The sequence below is a fragment of the Chelonia mydas genome, chromosome 2 (assembly GCF_015237465.2).
Source record: "Chelonia mydas isolate rCheMyd1 chromosome 2, rCheMyd1.pri.v2, whole genome shotgun sequence".
Taxonomy (NCBI): Eukaryota; Metazoa; Chordata; order Testudines; family Cheloniidae; genus Chelonia; species Chelonia mydas.
This window is the reverse complement of record NC_057850.1, coordinates 53,338,527-53,365,330: the sequence shown is the minus strand read 5'-3', so window position 1 is coordinate 53,365,330 and position 26,804 is coordinate 53,338,527. Positions and strand designations below refer to the sequence as shown.

General features: G+C 40.9%; 1 long non-coding RNA gene across 2 annotated transcripts in view; it reads left to right on the top strand.

Moving 5' to 3' along the window:
• LOC119565576 overlaps nucleotides 1–25,868 on the top strand; it is a 53,104-nt gene extending 27,236 nt beyond the window's left edge. Inside the window, exons 5-8 of one of the 2 annotated variants that reach the window (XR_006288479.1) lie at nucleotides 3,362–3,911; nucleotides 4,888–5,033; nucleotides 15,735–15,878; nucleotides 18,274–25,868. This is a non-coding gene — a long non-coding RNA (uncharacterized LOC119565576). The remainder of the gene's footprint in view (nucleotides 1–3,361; nucleotides 3,912–4,887; nucleotides 5,034–15,734; nucleotides 15,879–18,273) is intronic. The other variant, XR_006288478.1, reaches the window with a different exon arrangement.
• Nucleotides 25,869–26,804: the final 936 nt, after the last annotated feature.

The following is a 26,804-nucleotide window of genomic DNA, read 5'->3' as shown; positions in this document are numbered from 1 at the left end:
AATTGGAGAAGTTTCAAAGAAGAGCCAGGAAAATGTATAAAGGATTAGAAAACATGCCTTAAAGTGATAGACTCATAGAGCTCCAACTATTTAGCTTAATAAAGAGCAGTTTAAGGGGTGACTTGATTACAATCTATAAGTACCTTCCCAAAGAACAAATATTTAATAATGGACTCTGTAGTCTTGTCTAGCAGAGAAAGTTATAACATGATCCAAAGGCTGGAAGTTGAAGCTAGACAAATGTAGACTAGTAAGAGAGTGTTAATTTTTATCTGTGAGGGTAATTAACCATTGGAACAGTTTACCAAGGGTCATGTTTTAGGAATTATTTTGGGGAAGATCTGTTTTAGGAATTATTTTGGGGAAGTTCGATGGCTTGTGTTATTCAGGAGAAAAGAAGCCTAACACCCTCACCATAGTCTGATCCAGTGCAGGGAGCATGAGAGAAGAAGAGGTTTCTGTAAAAGAGGGCAACTGAAGAGGCAAAGTCAGACGAAGGTATCCAGGTCTCCCTCAGAGCCAGGACCTGTTGGGAATGAGATGAATAGGTTATAAATGGCTGTGATCTTTTTTTGAAATGGAGACAGCAAGAGAAGGGGAGCAGGGAGGAATAAAGAAGGGGAATGAGTGTAAGGTTAGGAATGGTGGCTTGAGAGTAGCAGTAGTGATGGCAGGGTTGGGTGTAGGAGGTGAGACCTGAAGGAGGGCCAGGGTTGGGGCAAATGTTATCAGAGGTGAGGATGAGCCTGCGGATGTGGGACCTTGATTTGTGCTGGTTGGAGGAGGGAGGAGATCAGGGTGGACAGGGGATAAGGAGCAAGTAGAGGCAGTGTGAACTGTAGACGAGTATGTGTAACCATTAATGGGAGATGAATCCAATGGGGAAAGAGAGGCAGTAGGAGAAGGACAGATGTTATGGTGCAGAAGAGTGGTATCATGAGAGCCGTGCATGAGTGGCAAGTGAACAAGATTATAAAAAAACCCCCTACAAACTAAACACACTCAAGGTCTGATGCATGGTTTCAGCCTGATGCTGAGTCCCTGCTTTCTGAGACTGGTCCCCTGCTATTGGCAGGACTCCCCGGTTGTAGACACTGCTGGTGGTGAGGTCTCTGGGCCAGGCTGTAATGCAGTTGCAATGATGGCTTGTGGCCCGGTGCTGAGTCTCTGTTATCTGGGAAGGATCCTCCGGCTATATGCAGTACTCCCCAATTAGAAACAACGAGGAGTCCTTGTGGCACCTTAGAGACTAACAAATTTATTTGGGCATAAGCTTTCGTGGGCTAGAACCCACTTCATCAGATGCATGGAGTGGAAAATACAGTAGCAGGTATAAATACACAGCACATGAAAAGATGGGAGTTGCCTTACCAAGTGGGAGGTCAGTCTAATGAGACAATTCAATTAACAGTAGGATACCAAGGGAGGAAAAATCACTTTTGTAGTGGTAATGAGAGTGGCCCATTTCAAACAGTTGACAAGAAGGTGTGAGTAATAGTAGGGGAAAATTAGTATGGGGAAAGGTTTTGTAATGACCCAACCACTCCCAGTCTTTATTCAGGCCTAATTTGATGATGTCCAGTTTGCAAATTAATTCCAGTTCTGCAGTTTCAAGTTGGAGTCTGTTTTTTGAAGTTTTTTTGTTGAAGAATTGCCACTTTTAGGTCTGGTATTGAGTGACCAGGGAGATTGAAGTGTTCTCCTACTGGTTTTTGAACATTATAATTCCTGATGTCAGATTGCTGTCCATTTATTCTTCTGCGTAGAGACTGTCTGGTTTGGCCAATGTACATGGCAGAGGGTCATTGCTGGCACATGATGGCATATATCCCATTGGTAGATATGCAGGTGAACGAGCCCCTGATGGTGTGGCTGATGTGGTTAGATCCAATGATGGTGTCCCTTGAATAGATATGTGGACAGAGTTGGCGCCGGGGTTTGTTGCAGGGTTTGGTTCCTGGGTTGGTGTTTTTGTTGTGTGGTGTGTCGTTGCTGGTGGTTATTTGCTTCAGGTTGGGGGGCTGTCTGTAAGTGAGGACTGGCCTGTCTCCCAAGGTCTGTGAGAGTGAGGGATCGTCCTTCAGGATAGGTTATACAGTCGCCGTTATTAATTATTCTGCAACCTAAAGATCAAATGAATGTTACTCATCTATGCTGCAGTCTGTTATATGCTGGGACACTAATCCAGTCATTAATCACACACTTATTGCAGGGCATGCAACTTTTTTTATGGCTTTCCATGCAATTACCAGCCAGATCCAAATACGATGATTTCTTGGCATATGTCTTGGTCTGGGTATGTTTATGCTGCAGCTGAGACTGAGCCTCTCAGCTTGGGTAGACAGAGTTATGCTAGAGGAACTCAAGTAAGTGAGCTAAAAATAGCAGTGTGAATGTTGTGGGACTGGTAGAGGCTCAGAACAGCCACCCAAGCTCAGGCCTACCCTAGCCCCTTGAACTTGGATCAATGGGCTAGCCTGAGCCTCTGCAGGTGCCACAATGTCAGCAGAGCTATATTTAGTGTGCTGACATGAGCCCCCACTAGCATGTATGTCTACCTGAGCTGAGAGGTTTGTCTGAGCTGCAGTGTAGACATACCCTCTGAGGTTATGTGGCAAGAGAGAAACATTGCAAATGGTTGTTTTGGGTGGTGGGCAGTGGTGAAGTTCTCCATTAACAAAATGGAAGGTGAGAAAACCTGATTTATCTTTATAAAATTATCTTTATTATTAATAAAATTATATTTGGATGGATGGTCATTTACTTTACGTGGAGCACAACGAGCAGAGAAAAGCAGAACCTGGCTCTCTCTGAGGGAAGTCTCCTTTGGTGAATCTACACAAAGGAGCATAGTTAGAATTTGTGTTATGTATGAGGTACTAAGCTTGACTTCAATCCCTATTTTAAATAAACAGTTTACACCCTAATTTATGATTTGACAATATATATATTTTGGATCACGTAGTGATGTACCAAAAAGTATATGTTGTTACAACATAAAACAAATTATTGCTAAAGCAAAGGCTGTGTGGACTAAGGATTGATGCATGAACCTTTTTTAGAAGTCTCTTGTACAGAAGTTCTTGATATTGCTTAAGAGTCCCATGAATAGTTTTTGTAATCTACATTAATTGATCACACGAACCAATACACTTTTTTAGTTCAGACATGGATTAGTTTTGAGAATGAGTGGATGCTGGTCCCAAAGTGTTCAGTAGAAAGGGAATTAAAAAGACACTTGAGGTCTAGTTTATTTTCTTACACAAGATTTTTTTGTATTTAGCAACTTATTAAAGGTGTGTTAATATATCATTCTTCTTAAAATAGATCTGTATTTGTTGCTTACTATTGTTACCTCAAGGGGAATAAAGCAACGCTTCAGAAAGGAAAACTTAGAAATGGTAGAGGGGAGATAAAAGGAAAGACCCTTTTCTCAGAAGGACAGACTCGACTCCCTTCCATAACTGTCGCCGGTGGATTTAGCTTACAATAAGGGTGTCCCTCCCTCCCTGTATGATGTAATAAAAATGAAGAAAAGACAAGGTAATATGGTGCAAACAAAGGTAAGTGATTAAGAGTAAAGGTAACTGGGAAAACGGCGGTGGGGGATGAAACACAAACTTAACTGTACAGTGATTCCGTGACTGGCTCTAGCAGCTTGAAGCTCAGACCCACAAAACCTCCCTTGGCAGTCAGAAAAACAATAAATGAAGCCTCAATACAGAAACCTTTCTTACGATTTAGACGCAGTGGACACTATGCACAGACGCGAGGCCCAGGACCTTCTACTCTCCAGCTAATTGGAAGCCTTTGAGGAGGACAGCTGTGGAGTCCCGACGACTGCTGGATTTCGTCGCAGGCAGGGAGACCCTCTGGGATTATGGACACCAGGAAAGCAGGACCCTCCACAGGTAAAATGGATTCAGTTTGCTGTGGCGGGGACAGTGATGACAGGCCGTTCCTTTCTCAACCTTGCTGCGGGATAAATGGTACTCTTCTCTCTAGCTTTGGAGAGTTGGGCAGACCTGACCATGCATGCGCTGCCACTGGAATGGGCAGCACCGCGCAGGCGCTGAGCAAGATCTTATATATTCTCTAAGGCGGGAAAAGTTTTGAGGGAATAGAATGTTGGGGGTTGGCTCTGGCGGGAAAAGCTGGTTCAGTCCGGTTTGAGCCAGAGAACTCCATTGTCTAAGTTGTAAAGAAGTTTGCTTACAAAGGTGGAGTCCAGGGGTCATAGTTCATATACTCCATATTAAATTCTATTGAAGCCAGTGATTTACTTACAATTACTTCAGAAATACATTATTAAAATACCTAATTAAACATATTAAACAACACCAACATTTTTTTACTTTTTATACCTAACACTATGTGTTGGTAGTAATTAAATTTTTAAGGTTACATTCAGGTTTTTAGTTAAAAAGGACTTAAAGCTCCACTTTGTTAGGCATAAAAACAACCAATGATCATAGCCAAGTTACCCCACTGTTAGGGAGAAATTTAATATTTTGGAAATTTGCAACCTTAATATAAATATAATCAGCAATTTAAGAACACCAGAAAGCTAAAATAGTTACTTTTAAAACATTTATGGCTGGTGTCTAACATTTTTTCACAACCCTCTAATGCCTTCTTTTTAAGTATTGAAATTTATGGGAGAAGATTTAGTTTGACAAACTTTTTAAAATAATTTTTATTACCATTTTTCTTCAAAACTGATTTTAATAGCATCATAAAAGCCAAAGAATACTAACTTGTTTTTCAGATACTTTCATCTAACATTTTAGATGTTCAAACTCTGGCATCTAAAATTTCAAATGTCTTTTCTTCTGAGAGAGGAATAAAAAGTGGAGCTGCTAACTACACTGCTAATTATCTCATTAGGTTGGAAACATAAGCTCATGTGTACACTTCCAAAGGAATGAAGTAGGGAACCTTCACACTCTTGCAAACCTGAGTAAGAGCCAGGAGGAGAGCCATAGTCCTCCTTAAGGCTGGAAGGAGAGGAGCTCTGTTGTGCACACTAGGAGGTGAGTAACAGTGGAATGCCCTTCCTGCACACCTAGCTTGACACTGGGGAAAACACAGGTATATTATAACGTATATACCAGGTACACAAGGTTTTCTATGTGAACTTCTAGGCCTGTAGATGTAGATGATGTGTAATGTGCTTACAAACTCTCTATACCCTTCTAATTACATAATTAAGACTTATTTGTGTTGAAGTATTCTTAAATATGGCTTGTGAGTCAAAGTCAAGACACTTTCTTTGTGAATGTCTAAGGTGATTTTTCACATCAACACTGAAGTTAACTGAATATATGCACTGTAAGGATGACAGAAATTAGGTAACAGTGTAAACAGGTCATTCTGGTCTTTTTAATGTTAGTTATACATTTTGCATTAGGGCTGTGTGAATTACTTTAGTAACCTTAACTCTAATTTGGTGAGAGTTTTTGTTTAGATTTATGGATCTATAAGTGTTATGTATTAAAGGAAAAAATAATTAAAGAACATTTTCCTCAGTTATGGATTATGAACTCTGTCCTTGTTAGAGCACAGAGAGCTTTTTAAATCATGAGGGCCATCACAACTTCTGTTTAAGAAATTGTCCTAACACAAACTTATCTAGTAGGAATAGTTAGTGATCTACCCTTCATTAGGTCTGATAAAGATCAGATGGTATGTGTACTTAGAGGTTGGCTTTTTTTTAAGGTTGTGTCTGAGTGTCGCATCAGTCAATCATTTCATCAGTGGACTTTCCTATCTTTCCTTCTAGTATTGGAGAGGCCATGCTTCACAAAGTGGATTTAACAAAATGTCTTGATTTCTACTTTGAATAGATATAAACCCTTGAAAAGGCCCTACATTTCTTTTTCCTTTTGATACCAACATATTAGGTCTGTTAGAGTTCTGAAGAATTATTTTAAAATACTCTAGTTGTCTTTGTGTGTTTCTTGGGATTGTCACTTGAGGATTAAATTAAAGCTCATTTTACCAGAATTGTGGCAGCAATGATAACCAGTCTCAGGTCAGTTTCACCCCTTGAGGGGAGCAACTTGGAGTCATTACATGCTTTTACAAAGCACTAATGCCTGGGTTGATCACATGGGACTCTCACATCAACTTGGCTGTAGTATAAAAGATTGTTTCCTGTTCGCTGTCCATATCTTTACTTTCTTCTCTTTGTCTTTGAGTCTGTGTTTCATATATCTAACTATCTTGTTGTGTTACCATATTGCCACTTGTGCTTTTCTGCTTTAGACAGGATTTTCTATAGCAATGCCCACATTTCAGCACTGTCATTAATAAGTTTATAGCTTGACCATTAAAAGTTCAACTTGGATTGAAACCAGTATTTTAAAAAAAGAAATAATTATGTAAAAAGAATGTTGTTTGATTTTTGTTTTTACAACTGACATTCTTGGGAACCACTTTCAATTTGTTGAAATGGAGAAAACAGAAGTGAAAATGAAAATAATAAATGATGGGCTTTATTTCTCTTTCCAATCTAGTTCTTTAATATAGTACTGTTTTAAAAGGAATAAACTTAATAGAAAAAATGCTTCAAAATAACATTTAAGGTTGTGACAAAATAACAATGGAAATTCCACATTTCTCCTGCCTTCCTCTGTTCACTTTTCTTAGTTGAGGCTTCTGAGAAGTGCATCATTTTAGTCAGTGTCCGTATACTAGAGACTTTACAGTGATGCTTCAGATGAGGAAAAGGCACTGAGACTATTCTGTTACATGGATGCCCTCCTTGTGGCAATGGATAGAGGGAAAATTTCAGTCCTGATAGTATGTTGGGTATATCTGCAGTTCATTATATAATCAAATGATGAGTGCCATAGACTTGCATTCAGTTCCCGAGCTATTAAAGATAAACTACATTATCTGTTTTTCTTATATAGATGTCAGAGAGTTGTGACGGGCAACTCCTCTTCCTCCCAAGAGTCTTCACTTTTAGAATTGCACAAGAATCGATCCTGACTTCATCCCTTTTCAACATTTATATGAGACTTCTTGGACAATTAGTTAAGTGCTACAGGCTCCAGGGCCATCAATACACTGCCAACACCTAGCTTTAAGTCTTAGTTCCAATGGATCTAGTCACAGATGAAGATATGATTCTTGTCTTGACCCAGCATACTCTAAAACTGAATGAGCAAGGTAGAAAGGTTTTGTTTTTGTTTCGCTTTAAGTTTAATTGAAAAACTGTTTGATGCAAAAAATCCCAACCAACCAACCAAAGAAAACAACCCACCACCCAAAGTCCAGACAAACACATAAAACCCTACAACATTTTGAGTATTTTGTACTCACATACCCTTTCCATTTTTACTGGATCCTAGGTGGGCCTGCTCAGATATAGGTTCTTCACCACAAACCTCCCCAAATAATTTCCTTCCTCTGAAAGTTGTCTTTGATTATTTGTTGCATCCTATCTAGCCATTTTAGCTGCCATGGTGATAGACTTCAATAGCAACTGATTTTACTTAAATATATGTGGAATCTTTACAATAGGATAAATTAATCTTTTCATTTTAATCTTTATAGTTCTTCTTTGAGTGATTGCACATGTGCATTCCACTCTAAGTGTGTGCAGACCCTGAGCACAGTCATCAGAAAATTCTCCCTCAGTGGTATCCACCACAGCAGCTCAAATGCCTTCTGGTGCCGCGCCCTTATAGCGCTGGCATAAAGCACCCAGCTGATCCTGCACCCCATCAGTTCCTTCTTATCGCCTGTGACAGTTGCTAGAACTGTTATCCTTGCTTTGGCAAGCTCTCTGTGGTCTTGTCTTTTGTGTATTTGTACACAGTCAGTTATTTCTAAATAGTTTTAGTCAGTTTTAGTATAAGTTTGTAACTTACTGAGTTAATGGAGTTTTTGTTCATTACCCGGTGCCAAGGCATGCCTTGGTCATCAGGCTTCAAGCCCGCTCTTTCTGCAACAAGGCTGAGTGATCTGCACTCAATCTGCCTGAAGTGCCAGGGAGAATCTCACAAGGAGGACTGCTGCCAGATCTGCAGAGACTTCAAGCCTTGCACAAAGAAGGACCGGGAAACCAGGCTGAGTTTTTTGCTCATGGAGGCGGCACTGAGACCTCCATCTGAGCCAGGCCAATCTGGCTGCACAGAATGCCTCGTCATTGGTAAGGAACGCTGTTCCTACTGTATTAGAGTCCCAGCACCATTCACCCTCCACAGTGCCTAGGAAAAGGCACAAAAAATAGCTAGTCAAGAGGGGACGATCTCCAGCACTGAAGACGGCCAGGCATGAGGATCAGAGTAGAGTGCAACCTAAGTCAGGGCACTCCTCTGTCTCAGTATTGTAGAAGTCCGCATCGTTGACTCAGGCATCCATGCAGGCACCATCGAGTCTGGTATCAGATGAGTCTACATTTGCGATATAGTGTGGTACCTACACTATCTCAGTGCCAACCATGCCAGAGGCATTTGCTGCTGCCAGAGACCTTCTATCACTGTTGGTTCCGGTATGACTGGCAGTACAAAAGTCAGCTGTATCAGTGCCGGTGATCAGGAAGGAACCCATTGGTTCTGGTCATTGTTCAGTACCAGGCCCTTCAGTACTGTCTTCACCACGGCACCCAGTCTCTGGCACTGGTGGAATCTGTACCTCCATGGTCACTGGATAGAGTCGTTGTCTTCTGAGTCGGAGGTCTAGTCTTACTCCTCTTGTTCGAGGAGTCATCCCTGCTTCTCCCCCAGACACTCCTACCCTGCCATGTACCTGGCACAGGGATACCATTGAGTGCATGGTCAGGTCATCATTGGGGACCTATGGTGGTCCAGTGGCTGTTTTTGAACCCATGGGGTTTCGCCCCAGTTTCCGGAGCTTACTCTAGGTGCTCCTATTCGGTGGCCTCAGAACGAAGGGCATCACCATCCCATCCAACTGCAACCGGGCCGGACTCATGTACTGAGCCTTGCACAGAATTACAGGAGACAGCTCAATGGGATCCTGCCAGGTCGAAAGCAAGGAAGTGTGTCCACAACCGGTGCTGTCCACCTCCTCCTCCCCTGATGAGTCTGTTTCAGAAGCAGCTGTCACACACCCCCAGATGACTATAAGGCTCACCAAGAGTTGTTGAAAAGGGTGGCCTTAAATCTGGGCATCCAGGTGGCGGTAATGAAAGAATCCTCCCACAGCTTAGTTGACATTTTAGCTGTTGCGGGCACTTCAAGGGTGACCCTGCCTCTCAATGAGGCCGTTATGGACCCTGTTAAAGCCTTGGGGCAGACTCCTGCATCCCTCCCATTTCAAAAAGGGGTGAGCAAAAGTACTTTTTTCCTGCCTAGAGTTATGAGTTCTTGTACACCCAGGAGCCCTGGTAGTATCCGCTGCCAGTGAAAGAGAACTACAGGTCATCAGAGTGAAACCCCAAAAGCAGAGGACTCCAAAAAATTGGATTTATTTAGTAGAAAAGTTTATTCTACTAGGGGGTTACAACTCAGGATTACAAACCAGCAGGTGCTGCTGGGCAGATATGATTTCAACATGTGGGACTCCATGCAGAAGTTCAAGGACTTGCTCCCACAAGAGGCCAGGCAAGAGTTCTCTTCATTGGTGGATGAGGGAAAATCAGTAGCGAGGGCATTCTTGCAAGCTGCTTTGGATGCATCTGACTCGGTGGCCAGGACCTTGGCTGTGGCAGTGGCTATGTGCAGGCTTCAGGGCTTCAGTCCTCAGGTCTCCCGCAGGAGGTCCAGCAAACCTTTCAGCACCTACCTTTTGAGGGAGTTTTTCAGACCAGACTGATGTAAAACTTCATGGGTTAAAAGACTCCAGGGAGACCCTTAAGTCCCCTTGGTTAGTACACTTGGTTTGTACACCAGCAACTTCAAGGAAGCACAACAGGCCCCAACAGCTTGTTTGATATTCTGTCCAGCAGGATCCACAGAGAAAAGAAGCAGGGATTTTAGATATAGGCCAGCACCCCTTCTACCTCAATATCAAAGCCTGCCCCACCCAGACATCCAGGGGGTTCTAAACAGATGTTTTGATGGGACACGCGAGGACTCTGTACCAGTTCCCATGATGCCAGGCTCTGTTTCTCCTTTGTTTACAAACCCTTAGTGCAGGGCCTTGTATCACCATGGACCTTTGGGTATTGAGCATGGTGGAAGTGGGATATACCCTCCAGCTTATTTCCACTCCTCCTTCCTCCCCTTTGTCCCCGTCCTTCTCCAGGGACCCCTCTCATGAAGAACTTCTGGTCCAAGAGGTTCAATCTCTCCTTTGGGTGGGAGTTGTGGAAGAGGTTCCTTAGAATGCCATAAGGCTCTACTCCCATTATTTCCAATCCCAAAAGCCAAGGGAGGTCTCACTAATTCTAGACCTGCGCAAACTTAACAGCTATCTCAAGAAAATAAAGTTCCACATGGTCACCCTGGCATCCATTATTCCCTCCCTGGATCCCGAGGACTGGTACACTACCCTCGATTTAAGACACAGTTTTTCATATTTAGATGTACCAAGATCACAGAAGGTTCCTCAGATCTGTAGTGAACCACTCGCATTACCAATTCATCATCCTCCTGTTTGGCCCGTCTGCAGCTCCACTGGTGTTTACAAAATGTGTGGCAGTAGTGGCAGTCTTCCTGAGGATGTTAGGGGTACAGGTCTACCCTTATCTAGATGACTGGGTAATCAAGGGCTGGTCCAGGGCTCAGATAGCATCCAGCATTCAACTCATCCAGTCATCGTTCAAGGCCCTAGTCCTTCTTATAAATGGGGAGAAATCTACCCTCACTCTGGTGCAGAGGATAGAATTTATTGGAGTTATGTTCGACTCTACTCAGGCCAGTACCTACCTCCCAGAAGGACGTTTCCAGTGAATCACATTCCTGATAACACACCTCAAAAGTCATCCCATCACAACAGCCCAAAATTGAATGAGGCTTTTAGGGCACATGGCTTCATGCACTTACGTGGTACAACATACCAGGTTATACCTCAGGCCCCTCCAGACATGGCTGGCCTCAGTGTACTCCCCAAACCGCCATCATCTGGACACTACGCTCACAGTATCTCCATAGGGTCCTTGTCTCCCTCAAGGTGGTTGAATCCTCTCACTGTTTGTGCAGGCGTTCCTTTTATATGCCCTCACTCGACGATGGCTCTAGTCGCAGGTGCAAAATGAGCTGGCAGATCACCTCAGCAGGACTTCCTCCAGTCACCATGTGTGGTCCCTTTGCCCAGATGTGGTGAGGGGTGTTTTCAAGCAGTGGCGGATTCCCCAGATAGACCAATTTGCAATTCAGTACAATGGAAAATGTCATCAATTCTGCTCCCTACATGGCCACAGTCTGGGGTCTATCATGGATGCCTTTCTCCTACCATGGACAAAACACCTTTACTACGCTTTCCCTCCCATCCCGCTTTTGCACGGAGTACTGTTAAAGATCAAGCGGGACTGAGACTGGGTCATTCTGATAGCCCTAGCATGGCCCTGTCAACACTGGTTCTCCACTCTGTTAGGCTTCTCAGTAGTGACCCCACTCCCACTTCCATTACACCCAGACCTGATGTCTAAGGGTCACGGTTGGCTGCTCCATGTGAACCTGAGCTCCCTTCCCTAACAGTGTGGAAGCTCCATGATTAAATCCCAGAGAGCAGGCTTGCTTGGAGCAGGTTCATCAGGTCCTACTCGGTAATAGGAAGCCTCCACCAGGGCTACTTACCTTTCAAAATGGAAGTGGTGTTCTGTCTGGGCATCCCAACGTGGGGTCTCGCCCATGCAGTCATCCTTACAAGAAATTCTCAAGTATCTATTACACCTGAAGCTGCAAGGCTCAGCTATCTCTTCTATCAAGGTTCGCCTTGCAGCAATGTTAGCCTTCTGAGCCTGGTTGGATAACCAGTCCTTGTTTCCACATAACATGTCTATCCGATTCCTGAAGGACCTAGAAAGGCTTTACCCTCAAGTAAGAGAGCCTGTTCCTCCCTGGCACCTGAACTTGGTCTTATTAAGGCTCATGGGTCCTCCATTTAAACCATGGGCAATGTGCTTCTTAAGGTACCTCTCCTGAAAAGCTGTTTTCTTAGGCCATGTCTACACTACACAGTTTTGTCGGCAAAAGGCAGCTTTTCTCAACAAAACAGTAGACTGTACACACTACGATGCTCCTTCCATCGACAAAACTCTCCTGCTTTGCTGACTTGATGAGAGGCATAGAGCTTTTTATGGCAAAGTTAGATTGACAAAGCATCAGTGTAAACGCTGCATTTGTTACGTCACCGTAACTGGCCTGCAGGAAGTATCCCACAATGCCCACCATGACCGCTCTGCTCACTGTTTTGAACTCTGCTGCTTTGCATCCAGCTACACAGGCATGCACCCCTCTCCTCTGAAAGCTCCCCTTTCAAATTTTGAAACTGTTCAGCATGGAGAACTCACATAGCTACTAACCAGCTGAGCATGCTGGCTCTTGGCAGCAAACGCACTCCTGCCTGGACTACAGGGGAGGGTGGATCTCTTGGTCTGTGGGGAAAAAGAGGCTGTGGGAGAACTCGGAGGGAATCACGGAATCAAAACATTAATGTGGAATCCTGCTCTCCCCAGCACTAGGACTGCAGCAGCAGGCAGGCAGGACGAAGTGCTGCCTGGGCGGAGAGTGACTGCTTTTCTGTGCAGAGCCAGGGAGTGAGGCAGGGGCTGATGTCGGGGTGTCCCCATTCCTCTGCTGGTGTACTGGTCTCCACTGAGCTGGGGTGGGGAAACAGGGGGACACCAGCTGTCTGTACACCAGCTTCTGCCTCAGGATTGGTTGCTTCCAGCTGCTGTCTGAACTTAAAGAGACAGCGTGCCAACACACTCACTCTCCCCCAACACACACACTTCCCCAACACTCTCTCTCTCACTCACACACACACACATGCTCCCTCTCACGCACTCGTCCCTCTCCCCCCTCCCACCCCCCCCAGATACACGTACACAGTTCTGTGGGCTTCTCGTGTTAGTGTTCAGCCATGTCAGTTTGGACATATTATCGAGTGCTACTTTTAAAAGTGGTTTCAAATTTGTTACTTTTTGGCGCACACAGCAATCATTACAAGGTTCATAGCACAGTGCAAACAAACAATTCCAGGGTCAGCACACTACAGCAACACACATTATTGTGGCTCATTGTTAATATGCTCCATCAAGGCATCCCCCAGCCGAATAACCCCCCATTGGGCTCCTTTTGTAGCCTTGTGTTCATAATGCACAGCACAATACTGAACAGCAGTGCAGGAACCATGCTTTCTGACAGGGATGGTTGGTTTGCAGGTTACCAGGGCACTTGAAAAGCAGCTGGCAATCTAGTAGGATGCCCATGGAATGATGGGATTGAGAAACCCTCATCATGTGACACTGTACCTGCCCCATGAGGCATTGCAAACACTTCCAAAAGCACCCTGCGTCCAGTTGCACAGTAAGATAGCTATCCACAGTGCACTGCTCTCTGTCAATGCAAGAGCTGCTGTTGTGGATGCGCTCCACCGACACAAGGAGCATAGTGTGGACATGCAACAGCTGTTTAATTATCATGGTGGCTGTATGTCAACATAACTTGTGTTGACAAAACTCTATAGTGTAGCCATAGCCAAGGCCTGTGTGGCCATCACTTTGGCCAGAAGAGTCTCGGAGCTCCATGCCATCACATCTAGAGCCTCTCTACAGACCTTTAAAAATAATGTGCAGTTACATCCTCACCCCAGTTTCCTCCCGAAAGTGGTTTTGCAATTTCATAGCAATCAAGCAATCTATCTTCCTGTCTTTTACCCGAAGCCGCATGCAAATAGGAAGAAACAGTGCCTTCACTCACTGGGCATTAGATGAGCCCTAGCTTTCTACACAGAAAGGACTAAACCATTCAGAAAGTCCATCCAGCTTGTTCATAGTGGTAGCAGGCAGGATGAATAGTCTCCCAGTCTCTTCACAGACAATTCTGTTCTGGATCGCTTCATGCATTTGTACTTGTTACAGTCAAGTGGGTGTTCTGCCTCTGACTACCCTGACTGCTCATTCCACAAACTTGAAAAATTCTTCAGCAGCATACCTAGCGCAAATCCTAGCGCAGATTCAGGATATTTGTAAAGCAGTGACCTGGTCATCGGTGCACACATTCTCCTCCCACTATGCCATCACTCAGCAGTCCAGAGATGATTGGAAATTTGGTTGAGCTGTCCTGCAGTCAGTGTGACCATGAACTCCAATCCCTCCACCTATTCAACTGCTTGGGAGTTACTTTGAGTGGAATGCATATGTGCAATCACTCGAAGAAGAAAATGGTGACTAACATTCCATAACTGTTTTTCTTCATGATGTGTTGCATCATGACCCACCCTCCTGCCCTTGACATTGGAGTTTCCAGAAAGGAGGTGTGAGGTCAGCTGGGAGCTTTATATCGGTGCTATGAGCGTGGCGTACCAGAGAGCACTTGAGCTGCCCCAACTGGTACCACTGAGGGAAAAATTTTCAGCAACTGTATTCAGGGCACACCCACACACACACACACACACCCACACACACCCACACCTAGAGTGGAATGGACATGTGCAACACATCTTGAAGAACAACACTTATGGAAGGTTAGTAACCATTTTTTAGATTTTTGACCAAATGCTAGGCAGCATGGACAGCTTAATATAAGAGACACTAACTGCTACCCAGGGCCTTCTGTTATAATTTAATATTAATGTTATAATATAAGCTTTTATACCCTAGAGACTGTTTTTATAGACCGAGTTGACTTGACACATATTTTATTTGCATACCTTGGAGATCACTTGCCACTCTCCAGACAATTACAAATGGGATTTGAGATCACAGAAACCATTAATTTACAAAGCAGTGTGGGTAGTCAGGAAGGATGTATGAGTTTAAAGCGTTGAACATTGACCAGTTGGCAAACAAAAGATAGGGCTGAGCTGTCCACAGATGTATCATGAGGGACAGGGTTAGCAAATATGGATTCTGAAGAGAAAGGACATGGACTGAGAAAGCTGTGTGTTTCAGAAGATGATAGAATGGGTCTGATTTAGGGAGACTAGAGTCAATTTTTTATTAATAGCTAGTGGCAAGGTCAAAAGATGAGGAGAAACATAAAATAGTATAAGATATTTATGTTGAGAGTTCCCAGAGATTAAATGAGATTATAAATGGGTAGGTCAGCAGCTGCTATAATTTATCCGTTCTTTATTTTCTGCAAGAAACGTTATCCTCCTGTCCTGGACCCTACCTGATCACATTCAACCCTGGACTAAGCAGATGTAATTCCTATTAAAGTAAATAGTAACTGCAAGCTTATTCCATGGCTGAATTTAATCTATGGTTTTTAGAGACTTTAACCCCAACATACTGACCAAAGTGTTCCTATTTTGGGTGAGTAATAAAATGTACTTACAGTAGACCCTGAGAGTTATGAACAATTCAGGAATGGAAATGATTGCAACTCTGAACAAAACGTTATGGCTGTTCTTTCAAAAGTTTACAGATGAACATTGATTTATACAGCTTTGAAACTTTATTCTGCAGAAGGAAAATGCTGCCTTTAACTATCGTAATTTAAATGAAAGAAGCACAGAAACAGTTTCCTTACCTTGTCAAATCTTTTTTAAACTTTCTTTTCATTTTTTTTAGTAGTTTACATTTAACACAGTACTGTACTGTACTGTATTTCCTTTTCATTGGGGTTTTTTTTTGGTCTCTGCTGCAGCTTGATTGCGTACTTCCAGTTCCAGATGAGGTGTGTGGTTGACCAGTCAGTTCGTAACTCTTGGGCTCATAACTCTGAGGATCTACTGTACTGTGAATATGAAAATTTGACTAAGTTTCACAATTATTGTCCCGCTTGCTACTAGTAAGTAAATACGAAGCCAGCATTAGCTAAGTAGAAATGATGTGACCTTTGTTTAATTTTTCTGCCCCTTCTGTGGAAGGGAAGCACCAGAGTTAAATTTACCTGTATAATGACAGTTCACTGCAGTTGCTGCTGAGGATCTGCTGTGGAGCAACAGAAGAAATCAGTTCTGTCTTTGTCTGTTCTAGGGTGGGAGGAACAAATAGAAGAATGATTTTTTGTTTGTTTTTTAGTTGGGGCATAGTCTTAGGTATCAGAGTGTGTGTTTTAGTTTTGACACAACCACCTTCCTCTTAATGACTTTGATTTTTAGATATCAGAATCTCTACACAAAAAAAGTTGTATAGCTGAGTCAGTTCACAATAACATAAATGGAGCTATTATATACTTTCTTTTCTCAAGTTTTCTATTCAAATTATCACACTGCATTAATTTGAATGTTGTAATCAATCAGACTTCATATTTCTTGGAATCCATGTCTTTGTATTTTCTGATGTGCGTTTAAGTAAATGCAACATTATGGTTGAGAATATATCTTTTTTTTTTCTTTTCATATAGCATTACATTTATACATTTAGCTGTTTCTATATGAAATTGGCTAAAGAAAAACATTCTCTCTTTACACTGTGTTCTCACTTAATTTGTATTGAAACAAACAAAACATTGCTAATTCTAGTTGGTATTATGCAGTTTTATTACATATAATTGATATAATACGTGCTCACATATTACTTTTTCATTTCTGACTGCCAGACGGGCTCTCAAAATAAAACTTATTGACTAAACCCTGGTTTTGACCTGACTTCAGCAACTAATCTCATTCCTTGTTTTTCTATCCTTATGGTACTCCCCCCCTCCCCCAAATAATTATTAACATTTGAATTCAATGATTAGTCAGGTTCTTGGAGGGAAGTTTGTTTTTTATCTAGTTAATTAATTTGGGTAACATTCAGAACCTAGAACTTGCCTTTACTATTCTCTTTATTATACAAGCTTTTGTTGATTATTACAGTACTTGGGAAATAACATTAGCTTCTGTACTATAGGAATAGTTCTTCACTTGGGAAAAAAGAGAGATGTTCCAACTGATCCTGCAAAAACCAAGTACCAAATGATGCCTTTATATGAGTTGGATTTCCTTGCACCTCTTCTCTGTAGAGGATGACTTAACTGTACAAATATTAAACATCTCTTTCATTTCCATTATGGTAGCCATTAGGGGCCTAATTAATTATGTAGTCCTTTATATCTGTACTCGGTGAATACAAAACTCTACCAGATCAGAATGATTGCTTTTTACGAGGTGTAAATGAATAAACAAATGCAAATTAGTGGTAGGCTCCAAGTTTGTTGCAAACTGCTTATCTTCTGTAGAAATTTAACTGGTTGTTGGTAAACTTTAAGGCTTCAGTATCTTTGATATCCTTCAGTTTCTTTCTATACTGAGGGTGTATATCAGGAATAGACAATAGGCAGACTGCAGGCCAAATCTGGACCGCTAGATGCTTTTGAACGAATGATATAATATAATTATATGACAGCTAATTAAAGGTGTGGGAACCTTGCAAAAGGGACAAGAATCCTACCCTAAAGTACTTGGGGGGCGGAGGGATAGCTCAGAGGTTTGAGCATTGGCCTGCTAAACCCAGGGTTGTGAGTTCAATCCTTGAGGGGGCCATTTAAGGATCTGGGGCAAAAATTGGGGATTGGTCCTGCTTTGAGCAGGGGGTTGGACTAGATGACCTCCTGAGGTCCTTTCCAACCCTGATAGTCTATGATTCTAAAGAGTTTTCAATCCAGAGTTTGAATGAAAGATAGTGAGAGCAAACTAAAGGGGGAAATAGGATAGATTTGGACTGGGTAATATAAATTATACGATGTGGTGACACAATGAGTTATGATTCATTAGTAAACAAATGTATTAATTTTATTCACTTCTTCTAGGCTTTGAGGCAGAAATTAGTTTAAGAAAGGATTTTGTATGGGGAAAAGATGGTTGCTTGGCAAACTGTCTTTGAATTGAATAGGAGTTAAAATTTGTCTTGATCAGTTTCCAAAAGCTATATCCTGAAGGAAACTGCATTACTAATACACTGTAAACCTTCAGCCTCTAGTTCAGTCTAAAATTCTAATAAAAGTAAGAAATCTTCTTTCTGTTTTTTAGTAGTTGCTTGGGGCTACTCTTTCAAAAGTTTGATTTCTATTTTATTTTGATAAATATTGTGTTGAGTGCTTAGAAAAATTAGAAGTGTAAAAATACGTAGAAAACTGGCCCATAAAGCTTGATGGAGTAAGGAAAATGAGGATTATGACCTGTGGTAAACATTGATATTTTGGAATGGATCTCAAGATAACTTTTAAAGCCCTGATTTTATATGTATTATTTTCATTGCAGGTAAAACTAAGGATTCTACAATCCTGCGTAAATGGTCTAAGTGATCAGAAGCTAATGAAAAAATTGCTTATTTGGATGCTAAACTGCTGAAAGCTGACCAGATAATTAATGTAAGAGCCTTGTAGTGAGTTGCTATATATTAACTTTTTTGTCATTTTTTAAATTATAGCTAAGCTTATTGAGTCTTTAGTTGCTTACTAAATTATTTTTATACTTTTGTGACAAATGTGTGTATATATATATATATATATATATATATATATATATATATATATATATATATATATAGCTTATTTAGTTATGTTTTCATTTTAAAATATACTAATATTGTTGACTCTCAAAACAGTCCCTAAATTAGATTAATCAACATTCTTATTTCCTTCCCCCTAAACTATTTTCAGAAGAGTGGTTGCACTATATGTGAAAATTCAAATACAGTAAGAGCTACAAGAATGACTGAAGGTTTGAAAACCTACCTTATACTGAGACACTAACGAAACTCAATATATTTAGCTTGACAACGAGGAGGTTAAGAGGTGACTTGATCATAGTCTGTAGGTACCTACATTGGGAGAAGATTTCTGACAGTAGAGGGTTCTTTAATCTAGCAAAAGCATAACAAGATCAAATGACTGGAAGTGAAGCTAGACAAATTCAAACTTGAAATAAGGTGCTAATATTTTACAGAGAGCATATAACCATTGGAACAAATTATGTAGCGATCGGGGGTGGGAGGGGTTCTCTATCACTTGAATTCTCTCAAAGGTGTGCACTAGCTCAGCCAGGAGTTATGGATTTGATGCCGGTCTCATGTAGGAAGTCAGACTAGATTATCACAATACTCCCTTAAGTCTTAAAATCTATGAATCACTATATGATTTAAGTGGACCACAAAATGGCAGATCTGGAGAGAAGAAAGGTGAGTAATAAGGGGAAAAGTATCCCCAATATCAGATAGTCTACAAAGCCATTTTGCAGACTCTGTGCACGCTGCACTGAAGAATGAGGGAATGGCTGTAGCACCAGAGACTTTCTCTCTCTATACTAAGAATCCCCTCCTCAAAAGCAGGGCCTTTTCCAAGAAGACCTCTTCCTCCCTTCAAAGTTATCCTGCTAAGGAGTTTATAAAGCACATCTCCTTTCAAATATCACTGAAAATGCTTGGAATCTATAGGTTCACAAAAGCCTCCTCACTAAAATCTAGGTTAATATATAACTGAAATGGTTGTTGGGTGGAAGAGTTTTCAGGAAAGAACTGCATTAAATATTTCCTGTTACAGACCAGGAGGGTAAACACAAAATTCCACACACAGGAACATCTTCCTCTTTCTCTGATGATTCTTCCCAAAGATATTAAAAAAAAAAAAACCAAAAAACCCAAAAAACAAAAACCTACAGTGAAATCTTCAGAAGAGGGAGAGTTAAAGCTCAGATTTATGTTATGAGGACTGATTCTAATTTATTATCATCTAAGAGATTTCTTCCTCTTTTCCTGAAGACTGATTTGTGTTCTCTACACTGTAGATTGTACAATGGGGCTGATTGAGATGACCGTATGATAGTTTGTTGACACAATCTTGGACATACTCATCTTCTGCTAAATGAGATTTCTCTATGTTAAAGTCATCACAGATAATGATTCTTGTGTCCCTTGAAAACATAGTGGTCTTGGAATGGCTACCTTGGAGAACAACGGGTCAGTTAATTGAGCTTCAGTAAATTATATTAGGTTTCAACTACAAATTAGAAAATTTATCCTCAGCACTCATTAATACCAACTTCCTGACATTCTGTCACAGCCATCATCTTAAAAACCAACAACAATAACAAACCCGCACCATCACCACCATCTAGATATAGAGCTGGACCTCTTTAGAACTTGTGACAAAAGTAGAAAATTCCTTTTGAAAGATAGGCCTAAATCAGCAGCCATTGGCATGAGGGCCATATCCTGTACCGTATAGTTACTGCAGGTACCTCCTTAACTGGACCTTATGGTAGTGTCATTCTCAGAATGAAGCTAGAAAAGGAGACTATAAAGTAATTGAAATCTCTCAAATCTGCTTGTTCTCCTTCATGTGAAGAAACTCTCACGATGTTCCCAAAGTGTTTTGGGATTCTTGTATAGAGATTCTTGTATAGGGATTCTTGTATGCTAGGTAAGTGCTAACATATATTTATAATAATTGTTGCTTTCTTTGCCTCCGAGTATCTCTATTATGTAAAGCCAGGCCCAGTGAATGTGTAGTTTAGAGCTCTAGATAGTGATCAAGCTCTTAAGGAAATTCCTGGAAAAAGTGTGGAAAGATTTTTCTTTTTGTGATTCCTTCAGAGATTCAAGTTACATTTGAAAATTCCAAACTATCACCCGCTGACAATCCTTAGGCCATTTTCTGCTACAGACTTCAGGAAATACTTCTCTAACTATTCTAGCTACAGGTCTTTCTTGGCTGTTCAGGGGAAATAGTCAAAATAATGCTTAACCCACTATACAGCATATTCTAACTTCAAAGTGATTTACAAATATTAATCTTCACTTAAAAGTAAATTGTTCTATTCCTTTTTTACAGATGAAAGTACTAAAGCAGAAGGATTAAGGTGTATATTAAAAAGTGCATACACAAAAGTATGCTTGCATTTCTGTATGTGTAAAACCTTACTCTTGGGGGAATTCTGTGCCAGCGTGCAATGCAGAATTTGCACAAAATCAATGTTCTGGGCAGAATTTCATTTTCCCCCCACAGAATTGGTGTGAACGAACTTCTGGTCTCTATTAGGGTGAGGGCGGGCTGCAGTTCCCAGGTTTGTTGGTCCTGCTCGGACATGGTGCAGCTGGGATCCCGTGGGGAGAGGCAAGAGCAAGACACTGCTGCTTTCTGGGAAGAGAGAGACTGAGAGTAAGGGGTCTTCAGAGTTGGGGACGTGACTCGAGATGTACCAGGGGCAGCGGAACCCTTAAATTGTGCCCCCTCCCCACTATCAGCAGATACAGGTCTTCGTTGCCTGGCAGGACAGTAATAAAGTTGTGCAGAGCAAAGCCTGCGGCTGGGTTTTGGTGGGGAGAGGCGATGCAAGTCCCGTGGCTGCGCTGTCGGGGGGAGGGAGGGCGGTGCGGGTGTCTGGCCCTGCAGCTGGACTCTGGGGGGAAGTTGGTGTGGGTGATTGGGCTGGGGGGGGCATGCAGTCCCCTCCAGCACTCCCCAAATGTGTGTATGTATTGATACATACACACTCCTCCAGCATCCCCCAATATCCTCTCCTAGTACTAGATCACTAAAAACTTGTGAATATTTCATTGTTGCATAAGTTTTTACTTGGTTCCATGTTATGCAGACTGGCGGCAGCATGCATGTGACCCTAAGAGGCCCTACTAGAACTGCCTCCTGGAAAAGGGTTCACTGTCATATAACAGTGTGACCCAGAGCACCCAAGTATTCACACCCTACATGATATTGTTGTAATCTTTGTATAAAATATGCCTTGTGATTTAAACCAGGCATGTAAGGGGGAGTTTGTGAACAGGTCTTTCCTAAAGAAAGGAATGTGGGTTTACCTCAATTTACATATAAGCAGGAAACAGGACCATCAAGACAGCAGGGAAAGGAACAATTTGCCTTTTAGCAAACATCAGCGGAGGGGTGGGAAACAGCATGGAGCTTACTTTACCATGAGACTCCATGTCACCTTCCTTACAGCTTGTATAAACTTTACTTTGAGGTGTAACCTTCAGAAGAATGAATTTCAAAGGATCATGAGAGTTTAAAAAGAAATGCTGAAACCCCCAAGTTATCTCTTCCACCTAAGAAGACAAATGGTACAGCACTTCTGGGCATCTGAAAGAGAACCTCACCAAGGTGGGGATCAGCCACCATCTTGCTGGAAGACTGTGCGTGAGAAAAGCCATCTTGAACAAAGCCTGTACCTTAGAAAATTAAGATGTAGACTTTTAGGTGTGTGTTTTCACTTTTATTTGCTTGTAACCATTTCTAACTTCATCTCTCATACCTGAACTCACTTAAGAGCCTATCTTCTTTTTGTTAATAAACTTGATTTACTATTAAACTAAGCCAGTTAAAATATATTTGAATGAAAGTGAATGTTAACCCCAGCTAATAAGGCAAGCTGGTGGGGTTTGTCCCTTTAAAGGAGAAAACGGATCTTATTACTCCTCTGAATGTGGCAGAAGTGGGCTGGACACTACAGAGCACAGTGGTTTGGAAATATCGGGACTGGGGGCGCGTTGGGGTCATCTGCTTACGTTAACAGGTCTGGTAAAGATAACAGTATGTCTCTAATAACTGCTGGCACGTTGTTGGATTCAAAGTGGTTGAATCAGAACAGGGAGCCACAAGTAGCAGAAGTATCTTGGAGAACTCAGGGTTATAAAACAGTGACACAATCTCTCACTGGTCTGAATTGCACCTCAGAATATGACAAACAGTGGCTTCTATCTGGCCTGAGAAACTGACTACACCTAATCCGTTGCTCTCATGGTATGTATCTGTAAAGAATATTGTGTAAGGTATCAGTTGAAAGCTTATATCATACTGGTCATCATAATCATTGTGTGATGTATGTATGGGTAACAATTGAAAAGTCATATGGGTATACTGAAAATATGTTTAAACCAAACATACCAGGCAGGGTCAATAGACAAGGTTTTCCTAGACAAAGGAATGTTGATTTACCTGTCTGTCTATGTCTCTGGTGTAAATTGAGCATGATAAAAGCCAACACAAAGTAAGCTTTGTTTGCATGCTAAGTCAACAGGAAAAGTCAGCAGGGGAGAAGAACTTTGTCTAGGGATAAACTTCAAAAGAATACACATTAAAGATTTTCTGGATTATAAGAAGAAGGGGACCGAACTTCTGGGTTATATATCACTGAGTGAACAAAGTAGTCAGAGCCTTCCGTATCAATGATTGGTGGATCCCCAGCCATGTGGGCTAGTGACTCTGAGATGTGGCTTTAGGTGGGAAACTGCCTTAGAAAAGACTGTAGCTGCTTAAGTTTTAGTCACTAGAAAGCAAGTTATACTTTTGTTTTATTTGTAGCAATTTGCTGTTTCTGTTTGATTTGGTTAGTATCACTTAAATCTTTATTCACTTTTAATAAACGTATTCTTGGTTTTACTATATATTTATCTCAGTTCTGTAATATTAAAGTGTGAATCCTCAGCTAAGCTAACAGGCTGCTGTGTGTATTGTCTCTTTGGAGACAGCAGATTTGGTAATTTCTGAGAGTGTCCAGTGACAGGGGCTGAATACTGCAGAGGAAGGCACTTCCACAAGGTTCAGGAACTGGGGTGCACCAAGTGTTACCTGTAAGGCAAAGTAAAGGCTGTTATGGTCCCAAAAGTTTTTTAGGCAAGCTAACCAACTGGGATGGCAGGGCGTTATTACTCAGTTTAGAACCAGCAAATCTCTCTTTTGCTAAGGCAGAGGGCTAACAAGGTCACAGTTCTGGATGCCCTGAAAAAAGTCACATTGGTCTTGTAGTTAAGGCAGATATGAGGTCAAATTTCTCTTCCTGACTCTGCAAATGACTTGCTGCTATGATCTTGACAAATCACTTAACCCCTCCATGCCTAAATTCTCCAATATGAAAATAGGAATAATATATTTAATATTCTTTTTATAATGGTTTGAGATCCTTGGATGAAAGTTGCTATGTAAGTGCAGGATAGTAGTAATAGTAATTATGTCTGTACAGTCATCCTCTTGGAAATACATTTTTGTGGCTTTGTTACTTCCGCTTCCTATCTTTAAGGGAAGTATTGGTGTCAACATCATCATCAGCCTATACCCTAGCAGATTGTTCCTGATTTTAAGAACATATTTAAAGCTTTCTCATAATGGAGAAAAAATTACATATAAATAACATTTCTATTTTTATGTATGAAATTAATATTTCACTCACAAACATGAATCACTTGATGTAATTGGCCTTGTTATTTACATCATTCTGTATTGTAATTTAGTGGCTGTTTTTGTAAACAGTACTTCTATGTATGACATCACTGGCATTTAACTGGCTACTAATAAAAACATAAACATTCCTTTTTGTAAGCCTATATTACAGGTTTCTGTGCATTATATTTCATCATATGGCCTATCACAACTTTTTATAGTTCAGTACATTGCAGAAACATTGCATTGCATTACCTTGAAAAAAACAGTGTGTTAGCAGTACTTTAGGAACACTGTAACATAATACATTTTAAGATTGCTAGGATTTAAGAAAAAAAATTAAGCAGGGGACCTGAAAGTAGGGTTTAATAATTTATCAGATACCAACCAGCTAAAGGATTCTAGGTAGAGGTTGATAATTAAAATGAGGCTGATATGGAGATTCCTATGGTAAGATTCAGGGATAATACCCTTGTGAAAAACACAAAATGGGGAGGACCCTGCTATTTCTACCATATCCTGTTCCTGGTTGTGGATTCTGTCTTTCATATCAGCCTCTGGCTATTACGTGTCTTACAAATGTGAAGCTCTCTACTTCTTCTAACTGCTGAGAAGGAGAAGCTTTTTGTATCTCGCCTTCCCCACCCTTCAGAGCCTCTTGGCTGCTGAGGGAAATAAGTCTCTGCTACTCTACCTGTCCCTTAGTATCTGCTTATTGGGTTCTTCTCCTCACTGAGTAACTCAAGTATTTGCCTCTGCTGCTGCCCATATGTTTGCCAAGCTGTGGCTACATTAATTTTTTTTTAATATGTTGCTGCTTGGTAAAGCTGTGAATTATAGTAGAAGCACTGGACCTGTCTGACTGCAGTCCAGAAGTTAAAACAGTATATCAGTTTACACGTGGTTCACTGCAACCATAAAGCCTAGATTTTTTTTTTTTTTGGCATATAAAACTGATATTGTAAGTCCCCTCACTCATCAGGCCAAGTGAATGAGTGAATTTTTTCAAGCCTAAAATAAATTTTCTGTTTAGCTTTTTTGGTTTTTAAATTTGTCATAGTTTAAATAGTTTGTTTGTTTGTTTTTAAATACTGTTACCTGTGGCAACCTGGATTGATGTAGTCAAACATGAAGGGATGAAGATTTTGAAGCGGAGTCCATTCCTATGGAATAAAACCAAAGATGGAAAGTGAAGTTGTAGCCGTATACTCTGGCTCTTTAGTACTAATTACAAATATGACTAATATATCTGTCATAGTTTCCATGTTTAAGTTGCTCATTTTGGTAAACTGGTTTAGCTACACTTTGAGAAAAAGGTAAATAAGTACTTGTAGCTTAGTATTTATTGTTACATGGCTAAAGTATGTAGAATCCCTGCTGTACAGCAGTCTCTTGTCAATCAGTTATATTTAAATATTTATTCTTGTTCAGACTCATCTTTCCTAAGCCATCATTGCTCCTTTGCAGGGTACTTACTGATTTTCAGAATAACTCCTTGAGCACATATAGCAATGTGCAGTCATTTGGAATAAGTAATTTTAAAAAGCAATATAAAATCCCAGTTCTTTTGTTCTTCTACTCTTCACAAGTGGTAATATAGAAAAGGTATATTAAGTCAAATCTTTTGGGATTTATGTTGTATTCAATGGATAGTTTATTTGATGTTTGAATAAATGTTTGCCTCTGCGTGCCTTGGTTGATTATGATTTTCTTGCATATTATGAAAGCTTTTCTATAACTGCTGTTTTGCATTTGGTTTAGGTAGGCACTGATTTGTTAGCAGATCAGTATCTCTGTGTTGTTGCTTTTTTCATTTTGCATTTAAAAAGAAATAGTAGTGATCATCTAGAGAGATGTGATCTCTTACTTACCTTTTGGGCTGCCAGTCTGTTAATATTAACTAGCTTAAATGTTGGCATGTTTTCTCTAAAATTACTTCTTAGTGCACAGTTCTCTTCCCTTCCTCTCCACATTTTTGAGGAGGAAAATCAGTTTTTTCATATAATTGTTTAAGGTTCAAATGAAAATATAAGAAATCTCTTTTAATCCCTCTGATTTCTCAAATAAAGAATTACTATAGACGGAAAAAGTTAATGTTTTTCAATACAGATGTGATAAATCCACATTTTTGATATTTTCTGAAACACCAAATACCAAGCTTATATCTTGTTAGAAAACAGAATATTTAATGAATTTATTCAGAGGCTTCCCCTCCCCCACACTCTTCACTGTTGTATCTGAGTATGACACAGAGGTCCTCTGGGGCCAACTGCCTAAAGGATCACAGTTCTTCACAAGCAACTGCTGTCTCAGACCTGACAAACTCACTACATCTAATACACTTCCATAGTATTTATCCGAAAAGGTAGTATGTGAAGTCTCTACTGAAAGCTTGTGACTTATCAATACTCATAATCAGTGTGAGATGTATGTATGGGTAATATGTAAGGAATAATGTAAGTATATTGAAAATTATGCCCTGATGATCTTGTAATGAAAGCAAGTCATCAGGGAATAATATGTGTTGGTGATGGCCCATTCAAGCAGGAGAAGTCACCCTTCCCTGGCTAGCTGATTATGTAGTGTATTGCTCAATTGTCTTTGCACCAACCCATAAAAGCC